Source organism: Rhinolophus sinicus, linkage group LG01 (assembly GCF_036562045.2).
Source record: "Rhinolophus sinicus isolate RSC01 linkage group LG01, ASM3656204v1, whole genome shotgun sequence".
NCBI lineage: Eukaryota > Metazoa > Chordata > Mammalia > Chiroptera > Rhinolophidae > Rhinolophus > Rhinolophus sinicus.
In genome coordinates, this window is record NC_133751.1 from 164499928 (window position 1) to 164524138 (window position 24211).

A 24211-nucleotide genomic window follows, 5' to 3' on the forward strand; every position below is an offset into this window, starting at 1 on the left:
TACTGTTTCTTCAAACATGACATGAACGTTTTGAGTTTGATAGTCTATAAAGTCCCATCCAGCTCATAATTTCTAAGTGCTTTGATCCATTTTGACAAAAAGACAGTAGTGGGATAGTTGCAAAACAAAGAGGTGAAAGAAGTATAAGGCAAGGGGTTCTGAAGAGGACCAGAAGAAAGTAGGAGTGATTGGCAGCATACCAAGAAGTGATGAGGTACATAGAGGCAGGAATGAGTCTGGAGAGACATTTCTGTAGGTTGCAATGGTCTCTGGGTCTGGCCCTGAGATTTTATATCATCACCTAAGACTTCCTTCTGTTAAGCATACTTGTTTATCAACCATTCTCTTTTTTCCCCTCTCTCCTGCACTTTTCCCACTATCATCACCACCCCACCCCCTAAACACGCTTACCTAAATAGTAGAAGGCAGAGCACAGAGGTAATGGTTCTCTGTTTCTTTTACTGTGGCAGCCTATGGAGCTTTTGCTTTTCTCTTTTTGACTCGTACGTTTTGAATTGCCACGGATGGTGGCAACTGCAGCTCTGCGCGTTTGGGTTGCATGTGCAAGACCGATTGCCTGATGGCTGTGTCCTTTGAGCCTGCCCAGACACACCTACCAAAGCTTTCAAGTATCTCCGTCTCTTGTGGGATAGAGGAAAAGTTGGGTGTAGGAACCAAAATGAGACCTAGTGAATCCAATTCTAAAAACACCAAGGTGAAAAGACTAGTTATCAAAGGAGCAGTAGCAGGTACAAGCTGGAGAGCCAGGCTCAGTGCCCAAAGAATTTCTTTGCCTTCATGTGTTACTTCCACCAACACCTCTTTATTGAGTACCTATTATGTGCCAGACACTATTATAGATGCTGTAATTTCCTATTAATAGAAGTCATTGTGATAAATGGAAATAAAGTGGATATGGTTTTTCAAAAGGGATTAGTATTTTATAATCTATTTCTGCTTCATGTGTTAGCACTGAGAACATTCACCATTGTGAAAATGTTTAATATACACATAAATTTTTTTTCTGTCATGGGTTATATTCTTGAAAGCACCTTGATACATTTCATTAACATTTTTCTTTAAAGTGATCAAATCTTTGACTAAACTATTTCTTAGGAAGTGATACGTAGATGTGCTTGCCATTTATTTTTGTTCTATGAGAGAAATGACTCCTGACATGAATAATCATCTTGTTACTATCTCTGTTGAATCCCTCGTCAGGGTCCTCTACACTTCATCAATATAGAACTAGCTGCAATTCCCAGAACATAATGTACTCTTTTGTGCCTGGATCTCTGCACATGCTGGGCCCCAATTTGGGAATGCATTTCCTTGCATGGAAAATGCCCAAGCAATACTCTTTACAACAGTTTTAAAATCGTCTCTCCTTTGGTCCATTCTTCTACCTCACAGTGTCCATTTCCCTGTTTGGGGCCCAGTGTATTCTATAGAAACTTGGTTATCCAAACTCTCACATGGTATTCACAGTTGTTTCCTCAGTTTTCTTTCCCAACTAGATTTTATAAATTCATTGAGGGCAGGGACTATGTCTTATCTGCGGGTATATCTTCAGGGAATGCAGAAGAGAGGCTTAATACATGGCTAATAAATTATCTGAGTGAATAAATGGATGAATGGATATATGCATGCATACTTTAAACTCCTAGGAACACGTTGTAGTAGTATGATGAGGAATGCAGAGAAATATAAGATACCCTCCTGAGTATAAGTACCCTCCAGAAGGATGCAATAGCAATGTGTTATCAGGGGTGCATATAATGGCTCCTGGATAATATATCTTAAGGGAAGAAGGTTTCCCTTTCTCAAAAATACAGTCTATATAAAAGTCTTTGTAAGTTGGAAGAAATATTTCTAAAAAGCAGAACTCTGTAGTTAAAGAAAATTGTCAAAATGTTTCACAGTTCCATGTGTGGGTAGTGTAAAAATATTGGGCCGCCCAATACTACACTATCGTTGACTTCTCAGTTTTAGTATTTGGAGTCTGATCTGAACTTGGCATCCTCTGCATTAGATTGCTCAACCTGTCTACTCCACGGAAACTCACCTCCCTAACCACTGCTTGCCGCTTTCGATTTTTTGCGTTAGCCTACACCCAAAGCCACTGTCAGATGTCAGATGGAGATGAGACTTCACAAGGTAAGTGAAAAGAAAACAGGAAAAATATTTTTCAAAACAGAATTTGGTGAAGGCTTGTGCCCAGGAAGGATGGAAGCACCACCTTGCAGGGTTTCCTTCTTGTGGCGTGGAAGGGACACGCAGCCCTGGTCTGTGTAGAATCATAAATGGTGTGAGTGAAATGAGACAGAGCCCGCTTCCCAAGGTTTCTATCTGAGAAAGAAGCAGGTTATGTTGTCTAGACAAGAGGAAATGCTTTTTTTTTTTTTTTTTTTTTGATGGAAGGTAATCAGGATTTTAAAAGCCAAATGATGGCTAGAGAGTATGACTGAAGTTTTACTGATCCCTTGGTTTTTGAAGGCTGATTTTACTTTCTTTTTGTTTCATTCTAAAAGTTTATCTTGAAGCCCAACATATGAATTAAAACTTAATGAAATTAGTGAGACCAAAAAGATGTAGACCTGTTGTACATCAAGCATCCTCTGTTTTTTTCCCGCATCAAGAGTTTTAAAGTTGAGATGCAATCAATTTCATGCCTAAGTTCTTTCTTAGCCTCCTTTTGGCAAATGCATGGCTATTTTAAATGGGTGTTTCATAATCCTCTAAAAGGGCTACATGTTTGAAGGTCTGAAATAGTGTTTTCTTACATCGTGAATATTAGATTATTAAGAGCTCCTCAGACCTTTTGCATGAAAAGACAACGCGGACTTGACAGATATTTGTGGTTCTCAGTCTTCAAGGCTGTGCCTCCCACTGACCTTCAGGCCGTGTGTGCTTTGTCCGGGCTGCTCCTTCCTCCCTCACAGAATATGAGGGGTACCAATCGAAGGAAATAAAACCGGAGGTTTTGAGAAAAGATTGGACAATGGTGATCAAAACAAGCTCCTTTTAATGGTTTTTACACATCTTTATTGATATACATTATTATAATTGCAGTTAAAAGTCAGTGTTTTAAAAGACCATTTCCTTCCAACCTCGAACATTGTATCTCACATGGGTACCTGCTGGGCCTCTTAGTAACTTATCCTGCCCAGTAGCTTTGTGTTAATACTACTAATTTCAAGGCTCTAGTTCTAGCTCTGACAACTATTACTGTGGAGGCCATCAGACCTGAGATTATACCAGAATTGTGTTTTTTCTCAACATGAGGGTTTTTTTTTGTTTGTTTGTTTGTTTTTCAGTGAAACTCTTCTGTTTCTCGCTGGTGGATCTAATATCCAGACCTCTCTTTAGGTTTGACAGACATGATAACCTAACAAGAATATTTTACATTTGTATAGCTTTTATGTACAGATATTTTATTCTCCTTAACTTTTCAGGTTTAGGCTACAGATGATAGAATAGCAAACTCAAATGGCTGAAAAACAGCTATATAGACTTTGGAGCCTAATTGCCTATATTTAAATTCCGAAACCACTGCTACCTAGTTATGTGACCTGAAGCAAGTTACTTAGTAGCCGTCTGCCTTAGGTTCCTCTTCTCTAAAATAATGGTTTCTGCCACACTGGGTTGTCAAACAAGGTAATTCATATAAAGTGTTTAGAACAGTGCATGCCACACAGTAAGTACCATTCAGGTTTTTGTTAAATAAAAATAAGTTCCTAGTAAGACACAAAAATTAAAATAACAATTAGATATCACTTTAAATATCAACTTATTAACAATTAGAACCTACTACCCCCTGGTATGGGGAAAAGCTCATTCACAGACTGCTTGTAGAAATGTGAATTGTGATAACCTTTTTGGAGACCAATGTAGCAATATCTGTGGGTCTGTATTGTGTCACTTCTAAAGTATCTACCACAGCCTTCCAAACCCTACTGCTTCTGGACACTGGGCAGGGTGTCTCTCTGCTCCTTTGCCTGACTTTCTCCTCCTGTTCATTGGGCCTCAGGCACAGTGGCATTGCCCTCCAATCTCAGTCACTCTGCAGATGGTCTCCCTTCCCCTCCTCGGTTCTTGCTATTTCTCCTGACTAGGTTCCTCTTCTGTTAACACCCCTCATGGCTTACTCCCTCACGTCATTTAGGTTTCTGATCAAATATCTTCTGAGAGAGGTTTCTGACCACCTTATTTAAATAAGCATTTTTCTCTAACTTTCTGTCTTCTTTAGCGTAATAAAAATGTAACACTATGTTACATAAATCATTGCTCCTTCCCTCCACTAGAACGGATGTTCTGTGAGGCTGGGGCCTTTGTTTTGTTCATTGCTCCTTCCCTACAGTTGACCAAGCGTTAGAGGGTATTTAATAAAGATCTGTTGCCTGAAGGAATGGTTTGTAATGGCAAATGAACCAATAAACAAAGCGAATATCCACTGGTAAGAGAATGGTTGGATGAATTATATTAACACATAAAGTATTATGCTGCTACTGAGAAGAATGAATTAGGTCTGTATCATTGAGGCGTTTCTAAAATGTACTAAGAAGTACAGGTGCAGAAGAGTGTATATAATAGGTCTCCAAGTAATCACCAAACCATCAATTTACCTACCTACCTACCTACATGTGACTTCATGAGGATGGGTACAGAAAGACATTCACCAGGTTGTAAGCAGTGATTATCTAGTAGGGAAGAGTGTGCAGGGTGATTGTTGAGCAGAATGTGGAAAAGGGAGCCAGAGAGCTAAAAGGTGGCTGAAAGGGACATAAATGATTGCCAGTGTCAGATCCACCTTCACTTGCTTCTGCCAGACACACATCACAGCAACATCAGTCAGACCCTCCTCCATCAGTATCCCCATCCCCACCCTGACTTAGTGTCAGGCTCTGGCTCCTGGTAGTTGATCCTCCCAGTTAATTACTCTCCATTGGAGTTCAACGTTGATGCCCTGGTAGAAGTTCCAGGCAATGTACTCAAGTCTTGCCTTTGCCCACCACTTGAAATCTCTTTGCATTCCCAGGGAAACATATCTGTCTTTTACTGGGTACTTTACTCTTATTTTCCATGCAATGAATCCTTGATGCTCTTATGGCTGTTGTCTATCACTTTTGCAGGGGTTCTGGGGAAACACTATGAAGTTGATTGTCTACTGCTTAGGCTTTTGTGGTTCACTAGGGCCCGTGAAACTGAGCCAGGAAAGTGTTCCTGGGAGGATGACAACACTGATTTGGTGGTGATGTGCTTCACCCACGTACTGAGAACTCTGTAGGGCCCTCTGATGGAAATGTTGGGAAACAATATCAAATTAGCAATGGTGAACATTCTGAAAATAAAATAGCATTATCTTAGAAATGCATGAAGGCAGATGCAAAATATGTGGCTTGAATATTAACAATACAATTAATGACCAGAAAACCCATATTTTAGGGTAAGATTATGTCCCCTTTATCATGGCTTTCTGAAGTCATCTGAACTTTTATATTCATTAGTCTGGTTGTATTTTCTACCACCTCTAAGGTGGGGATTGTGTACCACTTTCATTGACATTGGATGGGGATTTTCAGGGACTTATCTGTCTTTAAATAGAATAATTTAGGAATACTAATTCTAAACACGCTTCGTGAAGGCAAGATAAAAATTTTGTAATGATTGACTTTAGAAGATACAAATGTTTTTGCTACAATATAAGTATGTTGCTACTTCTACCTTTACAAGATTTCTAGAATATGCCTGTTTTAAAGATGAACCTCAATATAAAACTTGGGAAGAACATTAAAAATTATCCTAGTACAGTAAGAAACTGGACCAACATATAACATAAGCCATTTTGGACATTTTAAAATTATTTCAAAACTTATTTCTCTGAGAGGAGATAAAAGGTTTAAACCCTGAAGTTGGGAAAAAGAAATCCTAAGAGTATTTTTTTGAGCTTTAGATTTTCTTTGAGAAATTTCCTCCATCACACTTGATCTTAGTCAAAAGGCCGAGAAGTGATTTTCCTCCATCAATATATTTAAAAACCAAACCTCTTTTCTAAAATATATATACATAATTAATATATATAATTAATATATATGATGAATATATATATATATATATATATATGATGAATATCTATATTGAAGTGGACAAGTAGGGGGCATGATAGACTAACATAGTATAAGAATTCTGAATTTCTAACTCACATGCTCAATAATCACCAAATAACAACAAATTGCAGAGATTAGTAATTGTTTTCTTTCACTATAAATGCTGGGCTTTGACAATCACTGTTTAGGCCAGAAGTCTTGATTATGTGAAGTGGCAGAGCTCAAAAGAAACACGTAAACACAAATACCGTTTTCACTAGCCCTTTTTAAATAAAAGCAATGTTAAAGGAAATTAGCAGCTCATAAAAACAGTTGGCCACATTAGTGCTCTTCTTGTGATCTCATGACCTTTCACCTTCTGTTGACTTAACTCCTAGGGCGGGGATGGTTGGGTGGAGCAGCTCTGCAGTGTCTTTTTCAAAATTAATGAGCTAGGCTTCTTGAATAAGAAAACCATGCAGAAAGCCCATGTTCTTAGAACCATGGGGAAAATTTTCACCTGTTGATTAGATGAGAAACTTCCTTTCAGTATTAACATGCCACACTCATTTCAGTTGTGTTCTGGTAAAAGTCAGTACAGATATTAGACATCGGCTCAATGACTCTTGACAGATTTCTACACAGAGAACTCTCCAGTACCGTAGGGTTTTCCCTAATTGTAAAGTCTAATATCTTTATTCTTTTTAAGATCTTGAAACCTAAAACAATTAAATAATGGACTTCGATCTTATTAGTAGAGAAAATAGTAGAGACAATTAGTCGTGGAAAACGTATTAACTAACTACAATGGTCTTTCATCACAGACTCCTAGAGTCACCCTTGAGAATCTTCGTAGTAACTGAAATGAAAGCCTTTAGTGGGCTATTCCCTGGGTTATAAATGTGTCTGCCAAGCAATATGCTCAGAAGCTTATTAATGGACGGCTCTTTAAGATAATATTCTTTGTAAATGTCATTGACCTACCTACTCCATACTTATAGTCTCTATCTAACATTTATAATTTTCTATTCTCATGTGAAAACTACATGAATGTAATTCATTTGTCATAAACTGTCTTGAAAGAATAATAAACAGAATGTATTCCTTTTTGATTGTACATAGGTACTGATGTGATCTGCTGCTTTGTAAATAGGAAGTACTGAGAGAAACATAGGTTTAAAAATAATTTTATTTGTAGAGCTCATTAAATATTTTCGTGTGATTTAGATATTAAAATGATTACAAAACTAAAAGGAAAAAACAGACATGTTACATAATGTGCAATATGTGTTTTTAAATGTGAATATGGAGATCTTTAAAATCAGCATTTTAAGTTAACAAATAAAATCTGTTGCACTTAGTGAAACATATTTTATGAGCCACATATTATTTTATGTACAGAATTAATTTGAATAAGTGTTTGGTCTCTTATCATCTCTTAATCCCATTATCTCTTTTGTATTCTCTCTCTACACACACATACACACACACACACACACACACACACACCGTTTTTTCTTTACCAAATGTAAACATGGAATATTTTGATGGCATTTAAAAGATCTAAGTGCATATAAAACTTCAGATAATGACACCTATAAACACTAAAATTTTATTTAGATAATGCAAATAAAGTATTCCTAAGCAATGAAAAACGAATTGATTACTTTATACAGGCTAATTTCATGTGATTATAGAACACACAGATACAAATTGTTTATATTTCATTACTCATAAACTGTGATTTTGATGAAAAATTTTTTCAGTGAATAATGTGATTTGAAGAGAAATGAAGAGAAATTTGCTTTTGTGTCAGTAAGACATATTCTTCCATTAGTGGCATTAGCGGCATATGCGTGAATAAAGAATTTCCAAATCCTCTGGGTTTCTTAGCCACTAAAACATACCTCACTGTAGATATATCTTGGGCCTAGTCCAAGGAGGTTTATAACTTGAAGTGTCAGTATTTTAAGTTGGACTCATCTATAAAACTGAGGAGTCATGAATACTAGGAACAGAGCTTCTCTAGCTTCAGCATAATGCTGTATCCTCTGGTGAAAAATTATGCCTTAATTTACTCTTGCTATTTTGAACTAGACAGGACGTTTATGAGATTCATATAGAATGAGCCGTGGCTCTAGGCCAAGTGGAAAGTGCATATCCTTTCTTATATTTTATTCTCTAGTGTTTTCCCACAACTTTTGTATACTGCTCAGAAACTGACAACCTCAAGTTTGTATTTGTTTTTGTTTTTTTGTTTTCCTGAAAACTACCCCTCAAGTAAATTTGTTAAAAATTGAAACTGAGTGTCTGATTATCGCTTTATATAGTATTACAACATAGTTATTTGGTAAGGTTTATTCTTTACTAAGACTTGCTTATTGTTGAATACACATGGCCTCTGAGCCATTAAGGATTACATATTTTCTTGGACCTGAGTCTTCCATGTCCACTTAGCCAAGAAACTGAGGTAGGCAAGGGTGTTTTGGCTCCAAGAGGGAGAATAGGCTATCTTTCACGGAAGTGCAAATAATTTAGGTGGCTGGCGGGAAAAATATGGATGGAGATATGTTTGTCTAGGAAGGGGAGAGAAAGAAAAGGGTAGAACATAGAAACACGCAGATTCAAAATTTAAGCTGAGAAGGAAAAACTCAGAAACTGATTAAGGAACAGCCAGCAAAGTAAGAGGAGGTAGAATCCCGGAAGGAAAAAAGGAAGTTGTGAGGAGAACAGAGCGATCTGTAGTGTCAAATGTTGCAGCAAGTTCAAGTAACAGGAGAATAGAAGAGTGCTCAGGGAAGCTGGAGACTGAGATTTCATGGTGGGCTCTGAGACAGCAATTTCAGAAGACTGACTGGCTGAGAGCAATGGGAAGTGGAGCCAGTGAGCATAAACAGTATTTACAAAAACATTTGACAATGGGCAGGAAGAAGCAGAGTGAATAGACTGCACTGGGGAGAGAATACGAGAAGAGATACATTTGATTTTGGAAATAAAACTCCATTTCTGATATAAATATGAGGATTTACTCTCAAGCATTCCTTTAGTATTTAAAAGGTTTCAAGGCTGTATAGCTCTAATAAAACAACATGGAAATAAACAAAGTTAATTTAGTCAATTGAAATAATTAACATTATGCTTAAACACAAAACTTAATTCTTTTGTACTCTAATATGCTTAATTTAGGATACACTGACACATAAGCTCATAAACATCAATTAAAATGACTATGTTCACATTTTCATTTCTGTGGCTACTTTATATTCTGTACTCTATTGATGACACAGACCAAGTATAATGCTGTTAGGTTAATATTAAGTTAGAATGTTATGCCTTCAGTATGTGCTAGCATATTTAATAGAAATATAAGAAGTATTTTTACTATAATAGAGAGCTTTTAATGGAACTTTAAAAAATAATAACATTGGGAGAAAACAAAAGATGACTTTATAAATTGAGATCAATTATAATCATATTAAATGCTATGGACTAATGAATAGGAACAAGTATTAAAGGATACAATAATTGTTACATGACAAACTATCTTAAATGGATCTGTATTCCTACTGGTTCAGTGTGTAGTGAATAAAATGATTAAAGGCTTCAAACTTGGTATCAATTGTATTTAAGCAACTTAAGAAAACAGAAGAGTTTGTCATGATCCTCGTCATTCTGAACTTCTAAATTTTGGTGTTTCTTAAGGCAATATCCTAGACCCTCTTCTCTTTCTGACTAATCTCTCGCTGGTGATTTCATTCATTCCCAAGGTTTGAAGTACTTTCTATACGTTAATGACTACCAAATTTATCTCTAGCAAACACCTCTTCTCTAAGCTCAGATATCTACTTCCTTCTTTCCTGCTCCTTCCTTCTCCTCCTCATCCTCCTACTTTTCTTCCTCCTTTTCCTTCTAACAGCTTAATTGAAAAAAAAAATGACATACAATAAAACACACATATTTAAAATGTACACTTCGTAAGTTTTGACACATGTGGTTACCCATGAAACCATCACCCCAACGACATGCTAAACATAGTGATCACCCTAGAAGTTTCTTCGTGTCTTTTCTAATTCCTCCCATTACCCTCACCCCCTCACTAGTCCCCAGGCGACCAACTGCTTTTTGTCACTATGCATTGGTTTACATATTTTAGAATTTTATATAAATAACAGAATTTGATATCATGAATGAAGTGTCCCTGTAGTATTTAAAGGGTTTCGGGCTATTGCTTTAAGATGACAAAATACAAATAAACAATGATAATTTAACCATTTGAAATATTTTTTCAATCTTTTCATCTGGCCTTTTTTTCACTCATCCAATTATTCTGTGATTCACCTATGTTGTTGCATTTATCAAGCGTTTATTCCTTTTTATTGCTGAGCAGTAGTATTTTGTTGTAGTGGTAATCCATTGTATGAATACACCACAATTCATTTATCCATTCACATGCTGATGAGTATTTGAGTTGTTTCAAATATCTGACTATTGCAAATAAAGCTGCCATAAACATTTGCGTAAGCTTTTGAGGGGATATATGTTTTAGTTTCTTTTGGGTAAATACCTAGGAATGGAATGGCTGGATCATACAGGAGGCATAAGTTTAAAATTTTAGGAAGCTGCCAGACTCTTTTCTAATCTGATTGTTCCACTGTTATGCCCACCACACATGTATGAGAGCTCTAGTTATTCCTCTTCCTTGTCAACACTTAGTCTGGTCAGTATTTTAATTTTAGTTCTAATAGGTATGTACTGTTATCTCATTGTAGTTTTAATTTTCATTTCCCTAATAATACATAATATTGAGTGTCTTTTCTGTGCTTATTTGCTATATTCATGTCATTTTTGGTGAAGTATATGTTCAACTCTTGTGCCCATATTTTAATTGAGTTGTTTATTTTCTTATTATTGAGTTTTGAGAATAAATATATATATTCACACATATATTTTTTCTAGATATAAGTCCTTTAGCAGGCATATAATTTGCAAATAGCTTGTCTTTTCATTCTCTCAACAGTATCTTTCAAAGATCATACATCTTTAATTTTGATAAAGTACAATTGATTGATCTGTTTCTGTATTATGTTTTTGGTGTTATATCGAAAATCTGCCTAGACCAGAGTCACATCAATTTTCTCCTATATTTTCTTCAAGCAGTTTTATAATTCTATGTTCTATATTTAGGCATAGGGTCCATTTTGAATTAATTTTTTAATATGGTATTAGTTATGGGCCAAAGTTCATTTTCTTGCATATGGAGATCCAATTGTTCTAGAACCACTTTTTGAAAGACTATCCTTTCTCAATTCAATTGTCTTTTCCTTTACCTTTGTCAAAAAATTCAGTTGTCTATATATATATGTAGGTCTGTTTCCAGACTTTATTCTGTTTCATTGATCTATTTGTGTATTTTTATGCCAATACCGCACTGCTTTCATTACTGTAGCTTATATTCATCTTGGAATCCGGTAGTGTTACACTTCCATCTTTTCTGTTATTCAAAGTTGTTTTGGCTCTTCTAGATCTTTGCATTTCTATGTGAGTTTTAGAATGAGCTTCATAAAGCTCTGTTTATTTTTCAATCTCTTTTTTCCTCAATGTTTCATTTTGATCATTCCTATTGCCATGTCTTTAAGTCCACTAAGTCTTTTCTTCTATAATGCCTAATCTTATGTTCCTATAACTCAGTGTCTTTTTCATCTCAGACATTGTAGTTCTAATCTCCAGAAGTTTTATTTTGTCTTTTTAAAATAACTTCCATATTTCACCTTGAGTTTTTGAAAATATGGAAAAACAATTCGTGACTGCTAATTTTAACATCTGTATCATTTCTGGGTCAGTTTCAGTTGATTCATTTTTTCCTTTGTCATGGGTCAGATTTTCCTTCTGCTTCGCATGCCTGGTAATTTTTGATTTGATACCACACATTGTGAATTTTACCTCATTCATGCTGGATATTTTTTTATTCCTATAAATATTTTTGAGCTTTGTTCTTGAATACAGTTAAATTACTTGGAAACAATTTGACTCTTTCAGGTATTTCTTTAAGATTAGCTGGGATCAGAGCAGTGTTTGGTCTAGGGCAATTATTACTGCAGCATATTAACTGAGCACTAACCTAATGTCCCATAAAATGAGATTTTACAGTCTAGCTGGTGTGAACAGGCCTGTTCCCAGCCCATGTGATCTCCAAGTTCTACTCTCTCTCAGTCTTTCAGATAGTTCTTTCTCAGTCCTTAAATGGATGTGCTAATCAGTACTCTACTGAATACTCGAGAGAGATTCTCTGCAGATTGGCAGAGTTCTCTCTGAATGTACCTCTCTTCTCCAGTGCTTTAGTTTTTTTGGTTGGTTGGTTGGTTTTTGTCCTTTGAAGTCTAACCTTCCTGATATCCCTAGACTCCAACTCTATGTCTTCAACTCAGGGCATCTACCAGTTTCTTATTTCCTATTTTACCTTGTGGAACTGTCTCAGAGATTTAAATGAGATCATCTTAAGGCTCACCTCATTTATTTTCTGTATCTCACAGATCAGTCTTGTTTATTGCTCGATATCAAGTGTCTTAAAAATAATTATTTTATCTATTTTGTTTTACTATTTTAGTTGTTTCAACTTTATTTTGGTTGGAAGTCTTCTCTAGATAGCTTCTTGACATCTGTACTTGGATGACTCACAGTTGTCTTAAACTTAAAATATCCAAAGCTGAGGGTAGAGTTAATATGTGAATACTGGCCATATGAGAAGAATATTCAAGAGCGAAAGCTTCAGAAAGTGGAAGTAAGAAGCAAAAAAACTTCTGAGACACACAATACAAACACTGCTTATGTCATATTTACCTATGGTAGGTGAATCCTAATCTTTCTGATATTTCTGTATCTATATTTGTATATACCATATGCTGCATTGGCTATAATGTAGTTAACTTTTATTTAATAGCCCCTATATATCATTTAGTTTGCATAACCCAGTGAAGAAGTTATGTTTATTATTCCTATTTTATAGATGGGGAAATGAAGTTCAGAAAGATTATATTATTCCTTCAAAGTTACACTTGTATTCAAAGCATGAGATTTTGATCATTTAGTCCTACTGCCAGACAATGAGACTCCTCGAAGTCTTTTCCAAGTATTTACAAGGAGCCTTCAGGAAAATTCAGAGACTTTGAAGGACCAGAGACTTTTCTGAGGGATCAGATTGTATTCCGTAGGTTTAAAATCACTGTTTTCATTCTCCCAAGAGGCTCTCAAATTAAGAACACTGTCCTCAGACATAAAAATTTTCAAGATTCTGTGATTTGCCAAATCTTAAGTAGGTAATATCAGCTATCTGATGACTCGTCCCACTCTCCTGTGATATTTATTAGTTTGGTGCAAAAGTAATTGCGGTTTCAAAAGTTATGAAAAAATTGCAAAAACTGCAATTACTTTTGCAACAACCTGATAGAATTGCTAAAAGCACAGTTATTAAACTAACATTAGCCTTTGTGCTGATTCTTCATTTGTTTATTGCGTGTTTACCTGTCTGTTTGAATGTGGGCTCATAGATTAACACTCTAAACTATTGGAAAATGTGGTATACTTTTACTATCTGAAATTCTATGTAGACACTTGTTTGCCAAAGTTTATGATATGAGTTATTGGCCCTATCCTGCTTCAACTAGGTACCAGATTGCACCAACTAGGGTTTAATCCTTATTCAGACTGAGATACCTTGTAACCCAGGGAAGATTTCAACCAGCTATAGTTGGGCAGGCTGATCTTACTGATGTTGTTATCTATGCAATATATCGATCTGGTTTCCACTATATCTCTTCCGTTTCCTACTGTATTGCACCAAGTTCTGATTGTTTAGTTTATTTAGTTTATTGCTACTTTAGTTTATTGCTTTCCCATTAAGTTTCACTCATCCATAAATATTTATGGAATGGATAACATGTGTCAGACACTAATTCAGTGCTAGAAATATAGTAGTAAACTAAAAGATAAAAACATGTGCTTGTGTGGTTTATATTCTAGCAGGGAAATACACATTAAATAAAATAAATAAGTACATTATATAGGATGCTAGACAGTGTTATGCAGTATGGAGAAAAATACAGCAGGAAAGGGGAATTAGAGAGCAAGGAGTGGTTTAGAATGAAAAGAGCAGCAATTGTAAGTAGGGTAACCAGGGAAAGCCTTGCTGAAGAGATGACATGAGCTAAGACATGAAAGAAGTAAGGGAGGCATCCAGGTAGGCATCTGGGGCAAGAGCTTTCCAGTTAGAGGGACTACCAAGTACTCTGAGGTAGGAGCACACCAGGAATTTTTCAGATGCAACAAGCAGGTCAGAGAGGCTAGAGTGGAGTAAGCAAGGGGAAAGTACTATAGGGGAAGTAAAAATAAAGTACAGAAAGCAGATTTTGTAGGGCTTTATACGACGTTATAAGTATTTTGGCCTTTACTCTGAAATAAAAAGCCATTGGAAAGTTTTCACCAGAACAGTGATAATATCTGACAAATTTTGAAGGATCATTTTGGCTTCTGTGTTGGAAAGAGGTTGTAAGGGCAAAGGTTGAAGCCATGAGACCACTTAAGAGGCTATTTTAGTGATCATGACAGGATGAAGGTGGCTTGAACCAGGGAAGTTACAGTGAAGGTAGTGAAACATAGTGAGATTCTGGATATATCTTGAAGGTGGAACTGACAGGATTTATACCACACTGGATGTGGTTATGAGAGAAAGAAAAAAAGTCAAGAATGACTCCAAGCTTTTTGTTCTAATCAATTAGAAAGGTGGATATGCCATCAACAGCGATAGGAAGACATTTAGAAGAGCAGCTTTTGGAAGGGAAGGTCAGGAGTCTGGGAAAGTGAAAGTGAAAATATCTAATAAATATCGAAGTGGAGATATCAAGTAGACAGTTTTATTTTATCTGAATTTGAGATCAAGAGAGGAGTCCAGCCTGCACAGATGGTTTTGCGAGCTGTAAGACCAAATGAGATTATTAAAAGAAAAATATATGGACAGAAAAGAGAAGCTGTCCAATGCTGGAGCTCCAATATTAAGAGGTAGAAGCCAATGAGTTAGGAAGAAAACTAGTGTAGACGTATAAGCAAAGTGAAAAAAGGAGGAGGAGGTGATGACCTTTGTAGAAGTCAGCTGATAGAATAAATGAGATGAAACTGAGCACTAAGCAGTGCAAATGTCAGTGTGGAAGTCCTTGGCAGTCTTACAAAGAGCAGTTTCAGTATACAGGTTGGGGCCAAAGTTTGAGTGGAGTCAGTTTAAGAGAAAAATGGCACGAATGTGCATATGGGCCCTTTCATTTTAAATGTTACTGTCATTTAGAAGCTTCTTTTTCAGACAATGTCTGATAAAACCCATGCAGATAGCTCTTCGCTGGAGGATTTTGGTCGACTCATCACTTGAAGGCACTCTTTGGGCTCTCTTTCCATCTGATTGTTATGTGTAACCTCCTGTGCTGATTAGCAGTTTTGTTCTTGGAGAAATTCCTACTTTCCCCAAAGTTCAGAGCTTATTTTCAGTTTTCAGTAGCCATCCTTCCTTGCTCAAATAAAAGAAATGCCTATTTATGCTTTATAGAAAAAATACACACCAAATCAAAGAAATATAATATCCATGTATTTCTTCCTTAATGTTAAATTTCTGGCTTTCTTTTGTGGATAAAACTTCTCTTTAGATCTAAAAATATCCTTAGAAAATGACAGAAATTAATATCAAATATTTTTCACTAAAGAGAAAATTTGGTACATGTGTGTCTGTCCACAAGTTTAGGTGTAAGAGGGAACATTATACATTTTTCACGCATGAATGAAAATGTTTGTGACAAATACAGAAAAGGATTGGTTGAAAATTGACTCAAGTATTTCATCTATCTATCTATCTATCTATCTATCTATCTATCTATCTATCTTATATAGATTTACACACGTCTAGACATATATAGTGTGTGTGAATGAGTGCATTTATTTATTTTGAAATAATATCAAACTTATTGAAAAGCAGGAAGTCCAATACAAAGAACTTTTCTTTCCTGAGAGTAAGTTGACACCATATTGCCACATCATCCCCAAATATTTCACTGTATAATTCCTATAAACAATGACATTCTCCTGCATTATCAGGGTGCAATCATCAAAGGCAGAAAATTAACATTAATGCGTTACTACCATTTAGTCAACAGATCTTATTCAAGGTTCACCAACTGCCTCAGAAAAAGGCCTTTAAAACAAGAGTGTTTACCTAGGATCATGTGATGCATTTAGATGCCACCGCTCTTGAAACTCTCCATCTGGAAGAGTTCTTTAGCATTTCCTTGATTTTTTTGACCTAGTCACTTGGCCAGCTGTTTGTAGACTGGTCCTCAATTTGAGTATGTTTGTTTCCTTAATATTAATTTCAGAGTATGCATTTTTGGTATGACTATCACAGAAGGAATGATATTTTTTTGTTACCCTATTATAGAATATTGTTGCTCCATTACTTCAGTTCATCTCAATACTGTAACTTAGATCACTTGGTTAAAATTGTGTTGGTTAGGCTTCTGCAAATGTAAAGTTACTAATTCTCCCTTCATAATTTAATGAATGTTTGTGTGGAGATAATTTGAAACTATTCAAATGTCTCATTTCTTATCAAACTCTCTTTAGTTTCAACATTCATTGATGTTTCTTGACTGAATTATTACAGTGATGGTTGACAAATGGTGATTTTCTAATATTATCATTCAATTTGTATTTATTAATTGTAGTCCACTGTTAAGAAAAGACTTTCTCTTTTTCCCATTTATTTATTCATTTGTTTAGTTTTATTGATATGGATTCATGGATTCCTGTTTTATTCAATGAGTTACGATTTGCTAATGCTATTACTTATTTTGCTACCCATATTGTCCCAGATTTGACCAGTAGGAGCCCATTCATGCCATTTTTCTGTGTATTTTGGGCATGTTGCTTTCATTCATTGAGCACTTTCCTACTTTCTGACACAGGAAGGCTCATCTTGTACTTTCTCTGCCTGAGCCCTGGAATTAGTAATTTGTCCAAGCATCTCTGCTTCTTTTTATGAACGATGGTATTTAGAAATCAAGATCTGGGTGTTAGATATGTTTATTTCTACTAGAGTGTCAATGTTCCTAGGTTCTTTCAGTGGGCAGTGCTAGGGAATATATACCTGTATGTTATACCTATTTGTATTTTTATATCTATCAATGAATATTGAAAACTTTGAGTTTACACTGATACTTTAATTCTAATCCAGCACTATAAAGTTCATTTCAGTGTTTTTCCTTTCTGTATTGGTATCCTCCGGACAGTAAGAAACCTGGTTCTCGTGATCCTAGGTATAGGTACTAATCTGATCTCGCCTGTATGTAAAACCTTGTCACTCCATGCCTAGCTACTGCTGCCCCCTAAGCAGATACCTTCTTAAAGCTCCAACTGTGCTCCAGGGTAGCCATCACCCTGCTCCCTCCACATAGTGAACCTCCTAACCCCCTTTGGTGTCTCACATCACAATACCGTGTATCAGGCTGGGCCACTATAGTTCCATCACCTCTTTATTTAGACCTACCTCACTAGAAGGAAGGAAAGAGGCAAGGAGAGAAAGATGGGTTTTCTTTAGATATAGAATATATTCCATGAGCTTTTAATGAACTGTAAACATCCATAATTCTCTATGCTCTCCTTTAATCTATGAGAATGGCAAATTTAGAAAGCAAATGCAATCTTAACTCAGGTCAAATCATTTGATTACCTTTTTCATAATAAGTTTCTTGTATGTTATCTAATACAGATACATTTATTCATTCCTAGCTTCAAAGTCTTTTTTTCAATTTCATGAAATACTTATGTTTTCACCTTTGTGAGAGAATAAACATTTTGTTTTTTTACTCTATCCTATTCAGTTAAGGGTTTCATTCATTTTTCTGATACATTTTTAGAGGTTGGGTTGTTGGAAAGCCATAGGAGTTTCTGGATAATGTGTGTTATCTTAGGAGAGGGTAACATTTCCCTTAATTTCAGTAATTGTGGAAAAAATGCCACTGCTTGCACCAATTTAGTCAAAGATTAATGTCTCTGTCCCCTGATAAGTCAAAAGGACTATCTAGGGATCAGTGGCATTTGGGATATGAACACTTAACTTATTCTCTGCAATTTCCTCTTTTTCTTCCCAAGCATATCTAATCTATTTTCTGTTTTTAAAATTCTAGCATATGTTAATTCCACATATAATATAAAAATGAGTCACATAACTTACCAGATAACTTTTTTAAATATAGGGGTATAATTTTAAGCTTTTTAAATTAAATTTATAATTTTGTTTTATGTCATTATTTATAGTATATATGATATACATTATCTTGTTTTTATGCAGATATATATGACTGTCAGGTATGCTACTTTATGGAAAATAAACATAAAAAATAGTCTAAAACATGACTTTAAAAGAATAATAGAGTTTGGGAGAAAATAGTAGAAGCCACAGAAGGGTGGACATGAGGACAGCGTCTGGGCAGGTGTAAAGAGGATGAGCAGCAGTAAGGAGAAAGAGAAGTGGAAGGAAGGGGTCAGGGATGAAGGGAGAAAACCAGATTAGTGTAGAAGCAGGGATACCAAGAAAAGAGAGAATCACCAAAAGCTGCTATTCGTCAACAGTGTAGACTGCCATATGGTGACCTAGTCCATTTGGAAATTAGGTGATGGTTGGAGGCCAGTGAGAAAGCAAATTCAGTTGAATAACATGGAGAAAAGCCAAATCCTGGGAGATGAAGTCCAGGTGGGAAAAATCAATATCAAAGCTAGTTCAGGTATTCTGCAAGTTTCAGGTGACAATTCAAATGCCACTTCTGCTGGCAGTTGCTTTCTTAGCACCCGGAATTCTTCTTACCATATCAATTATTAGACCTTTATTTTATTTATTGTTAGTTCTGGTTTTCCTGTAAGAATAGCGCAAGGATCCATCTTACTCACAGAGCACCTAGCACAGTGCTTGGCATGTAACATGTGTTCAGTAAACCAATTTTTGCATGAAAGCAATAGAAAAATTGTTTGAAAGAGCAACATGATTATGTATTCAACTATAATGAAATAACCCAGAATATGACTTGGTTAACTTTCCCCACTTAGAACCTCAGGATAAGATAAAAGGAGAATGGATTAATTTATTTTATCAAGTCAAGCAATAAAATTAAATAAACAAAAACTAGGACACCAATGCCCGAATGTTCAAGTTGTAATAAATGTTAAAATCGAGTAGTACAGAGAAATGAATAAGAGAGAAATACTGTGGAACCATAGAAAATTGGCTTAAATTCAGGTTCCCCTTATAAAATCTGTGATCGTGTAGTATAACTTGAGTAAGCCTAAATTTTCTCATCTTTAAAATAAAGATTATAATAATCCAATGACAAGGTTATGTGCAAAATTTATATGCATAGTCAATGCTCAACAAATATTATTAGGTCTACCTTAATTTTAAATTCTCTGTTCTTCTTTTACGGTTTAAAATGCTTGAATTTAATAAAATACATCTTCCAAATTGTACTGAAAACTAGTTTACAAAAGTTTTCATGCTTTGGACTTAATAGGAGAGTTGTGAAATTCCAGAGGGAAAGAAAACACTGTCCTGTGTTCTAGTTTATCTCCTGTATCTGGCACACACTATGCACCAAATAGGGAATTTTGTTACCAAATGGGCACTAAATATGAAAATATTCATCCTTCCTTTACTTCTTGTCTTTCTTCTGTGAGTACACTTTCATAGGTAGAAAAATTAAACCAACATACAAAAGAGTGCAATGCCTGATGAAAAAGTGAGATAACCATAAATTATAAGTTTGAAGGACTTAAAACAAAAGTACTGAAATAAGTCAGTTATGAGGTGGTTGTCTGCACTCTTTTTGACATGGCTTGCCAGTTCCAATTCTGATAGATAATCATAGAGCATTTACCCCATCTACCATCTAACCCTCACAGACTGTTGATTATTAGAGATAGCTCAGGTGTCATTTTAAAAAAATGAAAAACAGATTGATTTTGTTTTTCTGCACTGCAACCACCAAAAAGCAGTCTGCTCGTCTTTCATTAGTAGAACTGTGTATATAATTTACACATGAAGCTATCACAGACATATCATCCTAGACAATATGCCTGGGGATAATGTGGAAATTGCGCTCTTTTGTGTAACTGGGAAGGTCTCCAAGATGAGTGCCATTTCTTGGAACAACAGAATTCTTTTCTCACATGAGCTACATGACAGAGGAGTGTTACACAGCTCACCCATGGATGCTGGCAGTCAAGTGACACCCAAACAGAGTTCTGATTCTGCATTATATAATTGCAAATCCCTGCAGTGCAATAACTTTGCAATGTGCACAACGATCTAAATTAATGTCTCACTTCTACTCAGGGTGAACTAGGCTGCCAATAATTTCATTTTGTTTTCTTTGAGTTGAGAGATACAATTTATCTTAGAGAAAATGGTAATGGATGTTTCTGTGCATGTTTTGTGAAATGAAGATGTGTTTTGTGCTGTCCTTTTTGTTTTTCTGCTTAATCCTTCAAGATGTGTGAGCTTTATACATTTCAGTTCTATTTGTGTGCACTCGTGTGTGTGTGTGTGTGTGTGAGAGAGAGAGAGAGAGAGAGAGAGAGAGACAGAGAGACAGAGACAGAGACAGAGAGAGAGACAGAGAGAGAGAGAGAGAGAGAGAGAGAGAGAGAGAGAGAGATTCATTCACTCATTCAGTTGCTATGAGGTACTGTGAAGGTGCTTTGGCTATTTTATATACCACTTTTACGTATAAAATATGGTTGTTTAGTGGCCAATATATAGAAGATATTCTTCCTAAGGCAGTCTTCTGGGAGATTCCAAAGATAATGCCATTGGTTATTTCCTATGATTCCCTCCCTTTCCTGGATATATTTGCTTTTCTTTCAGCTTGCATTAAAAGGTATTACTGCTCTGATCTAATTTTTCATAAATTATTGTTTATCTATGGTATTTTCATAATCAAAATATGTTTCAATGGAAATTTCAAAGGAAAATTTCCTTTGGTTCATTTTCAGTGTTGCGTGTTTCACGGTAATACTGGACAAAGGTTTAACCTAAAGGGAGATGTTACTGATTACTTAGAAACTAGCGGTTTGGTTGTTCCTCATTGAATTCAAATGTGTATGAAAACCGTTACCCACCATTAACCGTTACTTGGATTCTCTAGACCATTTCAAAAGGAGAATGTCTTTACACAAAAAGTGTGCCTGGTCAATCAGTGAAAGAAAAGAATATGTTTTATGGAAAACCAAATTCTCCCCCTATCACTTGCACATATTTTTAGCTCAACTGCCCTGATCTAAGCTTCCACATTCTCTTTCTTGAACCCCAGCAACAGCCTCCTAACTGGTTTTTCCACAACTATTCTGACTCCCTCTAAACTGTTCACATTGGATCATGTCAACAGAACAGAATTGACATTGGATTGTGTCAACCTCTTCCTCTCCTCAAAACCAGCCGCATACCCAGACTTAAAATTCTTCGATGGTTTTCCTTTGGTGTTAGGTTCGGATAAGAACATGAACTCCTTATCATGCCTCCCTCCTCCAGCCTCATCTCCTTCACTCCATGCTTCTGCTTCTCTGACCTCCAGTCTCACTTGCTTTCCCTCAAGCCCCTAAAAGGGCCGAGTTCCTTCCTATTCACTCATAACTTCTTATATTTGGAACATAGTAGCTCACAATTTTTATCTTGTTAATTCTTCTGACATCAATTCAATTATCACGTCTTCAGGGAAGCTTTCCCTCACCAACATAATTAAACCACCACAAGCACTGGTTTTTCTCCTTTGAAGCACTTTTTACAGTTGTAATTTTATATTCATTTTGTGCAATGAGTTTGATTAATATTTATCTTCCTTAAGACATGAAGGTAGAGATTGTATTTATTTTTTGCTTGACTTTGTATCCCACAACTGAATATGGTGCCTGGGATGTAATAGGGGTTCCATGAATACTTTTTTTTTTAATGAATGAATGAATGAAGAAATGAAGTCACTTGGCAAGAATTAGGAATAAAGCTTTATTAAGTCTATTGTGACCATTAAGCTATTGAAATGTATTAGAGCTTTTTTTTGGTAAGATAATTTTGGTTATCAGTTTACCAGTTACATTTGAAAGCATGGATCACTTAAGATTTCATCTACATATACTCTATAGGGCAAATACTCTAACTCATGAAAGTGAATCTGGGTAGGATTCTAATTTCCTTGGTGTGAACAAAGAATTTGGTAAGCAGTCAGCGGCTCTGAAATGCCCCTGTGAGGAAACATATACCCATATTGTAACAACATATATTGAGTCCTTACTATGTGGCAGTCTGGCTAAGCTCGAAACCTACCATGACTCAAATATATTCACACATCCTCAGGAGCTGGTACCACATTATCTGCTTTTCAAAATGAAGAAACTGAAACATAAGTAACTTAGCCGAGGCAACAGACTTAGTAACTTAGTAGGTGGATCTGAGAATGTTGTAGGAGTCTAGAACCCAGCTCTTATACGCCTTATTGAAAATAACCTTAGTGACTCTTGGTGTGTTGTCTAGCAAGTAGCAGATGGACAGTTTGTGTTTTGCCCAGTAAGTAGGAGTGGACACGCACTTATCTTTAAGTATAAGTGCAGATTTATTGCTTTCCCAAATATAGATATCATGTATATTATATTTTAAAAATATAATGAAACAAAAACCATAATCTATCTTATTCTTTCTACTCGCTTTTAAAGTTTTTTGGATTGTTTGAATCTGTACACTAAAATTTTGATACTGTTCTTTGCATTAAACTGCAGATGATGATAATACCGTGTTTCCCCGAAAATAAGACCTAGCCAGACAATCAGCTCTAATGCGTCTTTTGGAGTGAAAATTAACAGAAGACTAGGTCTTATATAATATAATATGATATGATATGATATGATATGATATGATATGATATGATATAATATAATATAATATAATTTAATATAATGATATGATATGATATAATATAATACCGAGTCTTATATTAATTTTTGCTCCAAAAGACATATTAGAGCTGATTGTCTGGCTAGGTCTTATTTTCAGGGAAACACGGTAATAATAACAATAATAATAATAATGATAATCTTTCCATTTGTACATTATTTTATAGTTTATTAAGTAATTTTGTTTTGGATTAAAGAAGTTCACCTGTCAGACTATGCACATATATGTATTTACTTTACATATACTTTATCCATGAGCATTAGTAATTATTTTTTACAAGATTGCAAAAGAAGTATGATTAGCAACCTTTTCTTCACAGCTCATTAATTTCATGATTTCTAATAAAAAGTGGTCTCATACTGACCATATCACTGCTATTTTCTTATTGTTAACTGCTGGAAATAACAATAAATACAAAACATTTAGACAGATGGTAAAACAATTAAAATGGCATTTTTATGATAGGTCATATTATTAAGGCACAAATGATGGAGTTTTTAAATGCAATAATTAATTATCTTTAATTTTCTGAAAGTGTATTTTCTAAAAGTTTTCTTTTTTAATTTTGCTTTGTTTACACCAAACCATTAAAGCTTTCTTCAGGTGTAACATTAGTACAGGAAATGAGTGACAACAGGGTGGCCTGCCTGACCTCAAGACCTCCACAGTTTTTACTTTGAAGACTAGAGAGCTCCTGTGCATTGAAATTTTGTCAGCACATAACAAAGTACAGTGGAAATAAAATCAGAAAAGGCTTCTTCAAGGTTGTATTTTTTTTCTTTAAATACCCAAAGTGTAGTATGATTTAAATTTCCCATCAAGTTTTGACTTCTGTGATGTGTTACACTGATATGCTTACCACATTGTCTCCCATTGCGCCTAGGAAGATGGGAATTTTATGGACAGATAGAAGTAGGATCAAGAAACAATTCAATATTTTTTTCATCCAAAAATTCCTAGACATAAACTGATAAGGTCAGCCAGGAGTTGCATACGTAGTTACAGTTGGTTATCTAAAAATCAAAATTACAGGACACGGTGTTCTTAAATTCTGAGCTGAGAGCTCAAATGTTGCAATGTTTGTTTCATTTTGCAAAATACAGTA

General features: G+C 35.4%; 1 long non-coding RNA gene across 2 annotated transcripts in view; it reads left to right on the plus strand.

Moving 5' to 3' along the window:
- The first annotated feature begins 2008 nt into the window (after nucleotides 1–2008).
- LOC141572878 (uncharacterized) overlaps nucleotides 2009–24211 on the plus strand; it is a 144360-nt gene continuing 122157 nt past the window's right edge. For both annotated transcript variants that reach the window (XR_012498357.1, XR_012498358.1), the window contains exon 1: nucleotides 2009–2157. This is a non-coding gene — a long non-coding RNA (uncharacterized LOC141572878). The remainder of the gene's footprint in view (nucleotides 2158–24211) is intronic.